General features: G+C 35.7%; 1 non-coding gene across 1 annotated transcript; it reads left to right on the top strand.

Moving 5' to 3' along the window:
- Nucleotides 1-7744: 7744 nt before the first annotated feature.
- Nucleotides 7745-7853, top strand: LOC123793427 (U6 spliceosomal RNA). The gene has a single exon (XR_006779960.1). It is a non-coding gene; the product is annotated as a U6 spliceosomal RNA (small nuclear RNA).
- The last annotated feature ends 404 nt before the right edge of the window (nucleotides 7854-8257 follow it).

The following is an 8257-nucleotide window of genomic DNA, read 5'->3' as shown; positions in this document are numbered from 1 at the left end:
CATGGTTTGCACATTACAATTATGTAACTTTCAAATAATGTTGGTGATATATAGACTGTATAATAAGGACCACGGGCCTAGTTTGGGGCATATCTGGAATGTGGAGATAGGGTGAAGAAATATCACTTTTAATGTTAAAATATACCAAAAAAACCCCTATAAAGTCATATGATTAAATGATTTTAAAATGTATTTTAATACTACATAGAACAATGTGCTTCTCCAAAATTACCATATTTCCTCAAATTCTTTCTTATAATATTACTAGGAAAATATAAAGAGTATAAGCTTATTAAGGCCAATCTTTTAATATTTACACACCATGACATAATAAATCAGTGTATGGATAGAAACTAATAATAATTGATGAAGCTTTTGAAGGAGATAACTGAAAAGCCAAGTTACTCTGGCAAGCATGATCTTGTAATGGCCAAGAAGTATCTCAGTGCCAGCAACAACGTAGAGCGAAGCTGGCACAAATTTCGGTTCCATCACAAGCCAAATACTAAGTCCAACGGGCAATCCCACTCTTTCTTTCTGACTGATTCAAAAACCACCTAAAAGGATGATGTCTTGAGTAAGCAGTAGATAGAAGATTCTAGTCATTGATAAGTTATACTCTGTATTTCACTTTAATATACTGGCTTTGTAGTTTCTGGAATCCTTTCTAATCAGTCTTTAGTTCGACTACCTTTTCATTTCAGTTTTGCTATAGATGTTATGCTTGAATTTCATTATTCCAGTTTTCAGGCTTATGATTCATCCATCTAAATTACTTTATTTTACATATTTCTGACCCACCCTTTATCTAAAACAAATATCCTTTAATTTAAAAAAATCTGTATGTTGTCAACAAGAAAATATTGAGATTACTTGGATCAACACAGCTTAGTAATGAGCAATTGAAATTCTATCCCAGACTCTGGCAAAGACTGTTGCTCTTATGTTAGGGGTTGGAACAAGGGCTCTTTGTTCACTTATAGAAAAGAAATTTAACGATATATAGATACATACTCCTTGACTTGCAAATATATATTTTCTTTCTGTTTATAAAAATGCCAAATTTAGTAAATATTAGTGTGACTCCATCTTATTAAAAAAGAATATAATTTTTAGTTAACTCCAGTTTAATAAATGGGATTGACATATAAAATTATTTAAATCTGAATTTCAGATCCAAATGTTTCCACCAGTATTTAATTTATATAAATATATAATAATAGTGTCTCACACCACGGTTCATTGTGGTACATGTTGCATTTGAAAAAACACTTTGCAAAATGCAGAGTTCTTTTCAAATACTAATTGTAATTTCTTTGCCTTATCATAAATAATGCAATAATAATAGACTCCCAGACTTTGATCGTGTGAGGATACGCTGCTTGGACTCAGGGAACCGCGGCCCAGTTATCTTGACCATCATTACAGGCTGATGCTGAAGTGCTGCCAGGTGAGTTGGGCTAACTGCACTTTTCCATTGAAATCCAATTTGCTTATTATCCTGCAACATAATCAGAAATTTGGATTGTATTAACATGAGAACTAGCTTGGAAGACCCCAGACACAGTAGAGAGAAATAACTAATTTTTAAAATTACCCTACAGAAACTTCTTATGCATTATTGTCACTTGCACAAACTTATATCTGTGGAATACACACATGCTTGTCTCTTTAGAGAAATATTTTTAAAGATAGTAATGGATATGAAAAAAATATTTTGCATGGGTACGATGCTTAACATATAGCAAAATGTTGGCTTACAATGAAATTTAATTCAAATAGTGGTTATTCTCTTCCTTAACGTTGTCTGGGCATCTCACCACGATATATTGTGATAGTACCAATAGAAATTAAATAACTTTTCATTAATAAACTTTCACTGGCTCTTCCATCTGCTTTGTATTAATTGTATCCTTATATAATCATTGTGGTAATCTTTTTAAATAATTCCATAATCAAAAGACATATTTTAGGAGTTTCAGTTTCTTCATATTTAACTAACACTTGATATTGTCTTTCTCTCTTATGGTAGCTATTCTGGTGGAGTGTAGTGGTTTGTGTTTTAACTTATATTTCTATGAAAACTAACAAAGTAGAGCACCTTTTTATATGCTTATTTATCATTGGGTATCATTTTGTGTGAAGTCTGGTGAAGAATTTTAACAATAGGGGAAATTTACATCTCAGTGTGTAGAACTTTTTATACATTCTGAATAAAATTCCTTTGTCAGATGTATATCTCCTACTCTTTTTCACTTTTTATTATCAGAAATTATTAACCATGCAACCAGTTTTGCATTTTTACCTTTATTGGAGACTTGGGTACAATGTTGAAGAAAGTTTTACCTACCTCAACATCGTGATCACCCATTCTTTCTCATTAACAATTTTACCTATCAGATTTATATGTACAATATATTAGAAATTATCTTTTCCATGTGACTATCCAGTTTATCCAGCATCATTTACTGAATCTCACAGTGTTAAATGAGATGAAGGTACATGTGTATCTGTTCCTTTACTCTCTCTTCTGTTCCATGGGTATCTTTGTCCAGCATTGTGCCTTGTTTTCTTCTTGATTATCTATATTTTGTATAGATTTTTGTCCATGTTTGTGTGGCTGCTGATTATCATTCTGAGCATGGCTGAAGTACAGGGACATTTCTGCCTGATATGAGATTCTTATAATGAACAATCTCTCGTTTGGGGATTCCTAGAGACAGCCAAGACTTTCTTCAATGCTACACTCAGTTTGAAATTCTGACTCAGTCAACCTTCCTCTCTCATTTCGTGGGTGTCAGAATAATCTCACCCACACCTGCTCTTATTCCTCCTTCTTTGACCATTAACAAACAATTCCTGCAATACACACACACACACACACACACACACACACACACACGTATATTGGCATCATATTTGGCAATATGGATATTGGCATCTTATTTCCAGAGGAATCAAACTGAGGGAGTTGATTATATAAAACTTGAAATTCATCCTTAATATGACTCCCATTCCTCCAATATTATAAATAGCAGTACTTTTATCCATTAGTAGCAAGACAGATTTTAAAGTGAATTTGGTGAATTCATTGCTGGTTATAAACAACTGAAAATTAAATCTATTCATATTTTCAAGAAAAAAATCTCACTTGGAAATGAGTATCTGACATCGTAGGGCTGGCCTTATAGCCACCTGGAGGGGTAGTTCCAAATATAAGCATCTAACTGTACATTTACTAAGATTCCATCATGCCTCAAAATAGTGCACATTTGAATAATCTGTTGGTGTTAACACAATTCATAGAAGGAAGAATTTTTACATATGTGGGGTAAAAAGGATACGAAATAGTCCCAAATATTTTGGAAACTGTTGTTGCTTAAAAGAAGAGATCTTTGTACTTGTAGTGGAAGTAATCTAAGGCAGTATTTTCCCAAACAAAAAAAATGTCGGCTTATGTACAAAGAAGGACTTTTTTTCATTAAAGATTAAACACACTAGAAGACATATAAGTAATTCTTCAAGTCTCGTAGCTTTCTTCTCCGGTCTTTGTGTACGCCAATCAATCGAACCTTATTGTACCTATGTTCTTATTCATGGTCACCTCCCTTAGCCATTGCAACTCTCAGTAACAATGGTCAGTGTTGGAGGATCAAATACCACTAGGCATCGCATTTTAAAGACTAAAAATAAACTCAAAAACCAATCACTTTGAAATTGTGTTTTTCCTAAATCCTTAGTTCTTTGGAAATCTTTATGTTGTCATAGGGACTAACTCTTGATAAAACACAGTTTTTCAGGAGTACTGAATCAGAGAAGAGAGGAAGTATATTTTGGTATTTTTTGAAAATGTGATTGTATCTTTAAAAATTATAGATTTAAACATATTTTTCCACTGCCTAATAAAAAAAATGAGATACTCAGGGAGATCATGTAATTTCAGGGAGATGATGTAATCTTCAGAGATCTAGAAGATTCACGAAGTTTATTGTTTTAAAGTTCATCTATGAGGTTTCCAAAAGCTTTCTGATGGTATGTAGGGGTATCAAGTACCTGCACGTGGTATCATTATTTCTCCAACTAATGTTGTTATTACGTTGTTTTTTATATAATAAAAATCATCTTAATAATATGCAATATCATAATGGAATTTCAAAAGCTTTATCTTATGCTCTTTAAATAAAGGGTCCAGTGATTGATGATTAAGCCACAACTAATTATATTCTCAACAAATTGCAATTAGTATTCAGAGACTGGTTTGCCATGTTCACCTCTCTCCCAGAAGAGATGTTGTAAGACTTACATGAGAGAATTGTAACTAAATTTCCCGAGCTTTTTAGGGTTTGGATACCGTCACAACAGTCAGTCAAATTTTGCTCTTTTTAATTGCCTTCCGCCTACTATCCTTTATGAACTTGCAAGTATTTCTGAGATCCCAGAGGCTATTCATGTGTGTTTGTGAACACGTTTGATTCTGCAAGGAATGTCAATACATCATTTCTAGAGTAATTTGCCACCATTTCTCACTGGGATTCACGATTCCTACCAATGATCGCTATGTCTCAACCAGGCACTAAAACTGAGGTATCAGACTTCACAAGGTCGTCAGAACTGCAGTAAACGAGAAGAATGCAAATCTCCATACTGCATGACATACTGTATCGCTAAAAACCCTCAAAAACTACTTCAGCTTTACCCGACACAGCCCTGAGGCTTCTGATTGCGGTCTCTTTCCCCACTGAGGTCCTTTAACAGGGCCAGCCAGAGGCCACTGTCTTGTTTCCATGGCTTTCCTCTCCATTCTCTCTCCACACCAGACATGCAGGCATTGAACTTTCTCTTCTTTGATCTCAAAGCAAAAGGGTTCGTGGGAATACACTGAATATTCACTGAAGCACTTATGACGCCGTCAGGTACAACTGAATTGCTTTGAGCAAAGAGAAGAAGGCCCACAATGTCACGCATTCTGCTATGCCGTGTGTACACTATCTGCCCCAGTGTATAAAGAATTGTGATAATTCTCTCTGCATTAGTTTCCTAAGGCTGCCATAACAAAGGACCACAAACGGCAGCTTAACCAACAGAAACTTATTCTCCCCCACTTTCAGAAACTAGAAGTGTGAAATCAAGGTGTCAGAAGGACTATGGTCCCTCTGAAGGCTCTAGAGGAAAATCCTTTCCTGTGCTTCCTGCTTCTGGTGCTTCCTTGGCTTGTGGCTATATGACCCCAATTGGTGTCCTAGTCACAGATATTCATATATTCACATATTTGTCTTCTCTTCATGTGACTCTTCTGCGCATCTCTTAGAAAGACACTTGTCGCTGGATTTAGGGCCAACCCTGCTAATCCATGATGATCTCATTTTGACTCTCTAATTTAGTTTTATGTCCAAGGACCCTTTTTCCACATTAGGTCAAATTCACAGGTTCTGAGGGTTAAGACTTGGGCATATCTTTTTGGGGCCACCATTCAACTTAATACACCCACCTGTCTCTATCTATATGTGCGTGTGTGCGTGTACACACTTATCTTTTTCTCTATCTCTTTCCCCCTTGCTTACCTAATTTCTAAAATTTCTAAAATCACAGCTCATGATGGAAGGCCATAGTGACAAAATTATCCTCCATTCATGCATTTTTAACCAATTCAGTCTCTCCCCTTCACTAGTATTCCCTTAAACTGGTCATTTGTTTTTGTTTGCTTTGTTTTGTTTTGTTTGTTTGTTTTAGAGACATGGGGGAGGTGCAGAGGGAGAGGGAGAGACAGAATCCCACTCAGACTCCCCACTGAGCATGGAGCCCGACATGGGGCTCCATCCCACAACCCTGAGACCATGCCTGGACCTGAAACCAAGAGCTGGACACTCAACCAACTGAGCCACCCAGGTGCTCCTTCAATTGGTCATTTCTGATGATCTGATCAATTCCTCCCTGCGAAATCAGAATTTCATAAACAATAAAACTATGCATATTTTCAACCTCTTTCTAGAAATTATCATCACATGACAAAACGTTGAATGTTTACTTCAGTTTGCTAGGATTGTGAGTGTTTCCTTTTCCCGGCTTCTTTATAATGTTTTCTCCAGTTTCTGAAACAAATACATTATTACCTTTATAGCCAACAATATAAATGTAAAGTACCATAATAATCTGTTGAAGGAGTAACATATACTTTTAAAAACTAAAATCTAAACATTATTAATGAACCTAAGGAGTCCTCAGAAATTTTGCTCTTCTGTTTCTAGTTTCTTAAGGTAAAAGCTGAGATAATTGGTTTGAGCTCTTAATCATTTCTACTGCAAGTTTTTGTGCTATAAATTTTCCCTTAGTATCATTTTAGTAACATTCCACGTAATCTAATATCTTATGTCTCCATGTTCATTCAAACACTTTTAAATTAATGATATGTATTTATTGTCCAATATGGTTAATCTTGGTAATGGTTTATGTGCATAGAAATACATTCTGCTCTTTTGGTTAGAGTGTGCTGTAAATGCCAATTAGGACAAATTGGTTGATTTTATTTTCATATCTTACCCTTAGGAATACCTTATTTTATACAGTCCTATAGAGCCTCCTATGATTTCCTCTTCTACTTTCTCATCTCAGCTTCCATTATCCTCTTCTTGCCTATTTAATCTCAAAGTACAAGCCATCTTTACTATTAGTTCAGTCATAGCAACCTCCTTGCTATTTTCTAAACATACCAAAGATGTTCTGCACCTGAGCTTTTGCATTTGTTATTTCCTCATCTAAAATGTTCTAGGGGCACCTGGGTGGCACAGTCAGTTAAGCAACCGACTCTTGGTTTCAGCTCCGGTGGTGATCTCAGGGTTCTGAGACTGTGCCCTGCATCTGGCTCCACGCTGAGCACAGAGTCTGCTTAAGAGTCATTCTCCCTCTCTCTCTGCCCCCCCAATAAATAAATCTTTAAAAAAATGTTCTTTCTCAGAGCATGGCCAAATCCTTCATCTGTGTCAGAGCTCTTCTTAAATGTGATATGAAAAGAAAAATCTTCCAAAGTATATCTATATAAAATAATGAGACACATTAGTATTAACTTTGCAACTTACCCTGCTTTTTTGCTGATGTTTTATATACTATGTTTTTGTTTGTTTATTTTTTTGTCTCCAGCCACTAGAATATAAATTTTATTGTGACAGGAAAACTGTTTGGTTCCACTTTTTAAATTTCCACATGAAAACAGAGTCTAGTATACTATGTGGAATCTCAGACATCTTGAAATATAGGTATCCAGATACGAACCTAAAATAACATTTCTCCCCTAAGCAATTTGATGTCTTTTATAAGTGTGGAGTCACACTGCTTTCCCATGCTTTAAAATTGAATTTTCTTAACTCTGTGTAAACAGGGCCTGAGGCTGGAGGAAGATGTGAAAGAATAAGATATTGGGAGGAAACTTGCTACGTGTTTCTAAAACTAAGTTCCAGTAACTCCTCTGCCCCATTTTTTTACTTCCTCCTCAAAACCTGCCCTGTTTTTGTCGCATACACTGAACCCGTGTGGCTGTGTGGTTCTGTCTGAAAGTACCCCTCTTTTCTACTGCTTGTTCTCGTCCATATTCCCAGATGCCTCTTGCTCCTTCTCTGCATTCATAGCCCTGATCTTACTTATATTTTACAGAAATCGACACGACTCTTCCATGAATGACATACTCCAGTTCCTTTCATTATTATATGTTTTTTTTAACCTGTTACAACCTTGGGAATCAAAAGAAAGGACAGTGCTCGATTTGGAAGCACACATACTAAAGTTGGAATGCTCTTGGAAGAAGATTCGCATGCTCTCTGTGCAAGGAGGACATGTAAGTTTGTGACACATTCCATATTTTCAAACAAGCATATGAAAAGATGTTCAACATCATACCTCATGAAAGAATTGCAAATTAAAGCAACAATAAGGTTGTTCCAATGACACATACATTACAATGAATAAATCCAAAACATTGACAACATCAAATGGGGCATGGATGTGGAGTAACAGAGAAAATACAACATCCGTGCTGGTGGGAATGCAAAATGGTACAACTACTCTGGACGACTGTTTAGCAGTTTTTATTTTTTTATTTGTATTTATTTATTTATTTTTATTATGTTATGTTAGTCACCATACAGTACATCCTTAGTTTTTGACGTAGTGTTCCATGATTCATTGTTTGCGTATAACACCCAGTGCTCATTGCAGTAAGTGCCCTCCTTAATACCCATCACGGGGCTAACTCATCCCCCAGCCCCCC

The sequence above is a fragment of the Ursus americanus genome, chromosome 13 (assembly GCF_024610735.1).
Source record: "Ursus americanus isolate L20-20 chromosome 13, mUrsAme1.1.p, whole genome shotgun sequence".
NCBI classification, from domain to species: Eukaryota; Metazoa; Chordata; class Mammalia; order Carnivora; family Ursidae; genus Ursus; species Ursus americanus.
This window is presented reverse-complemented; position numbering and strand designations above follow the sequence as displayed.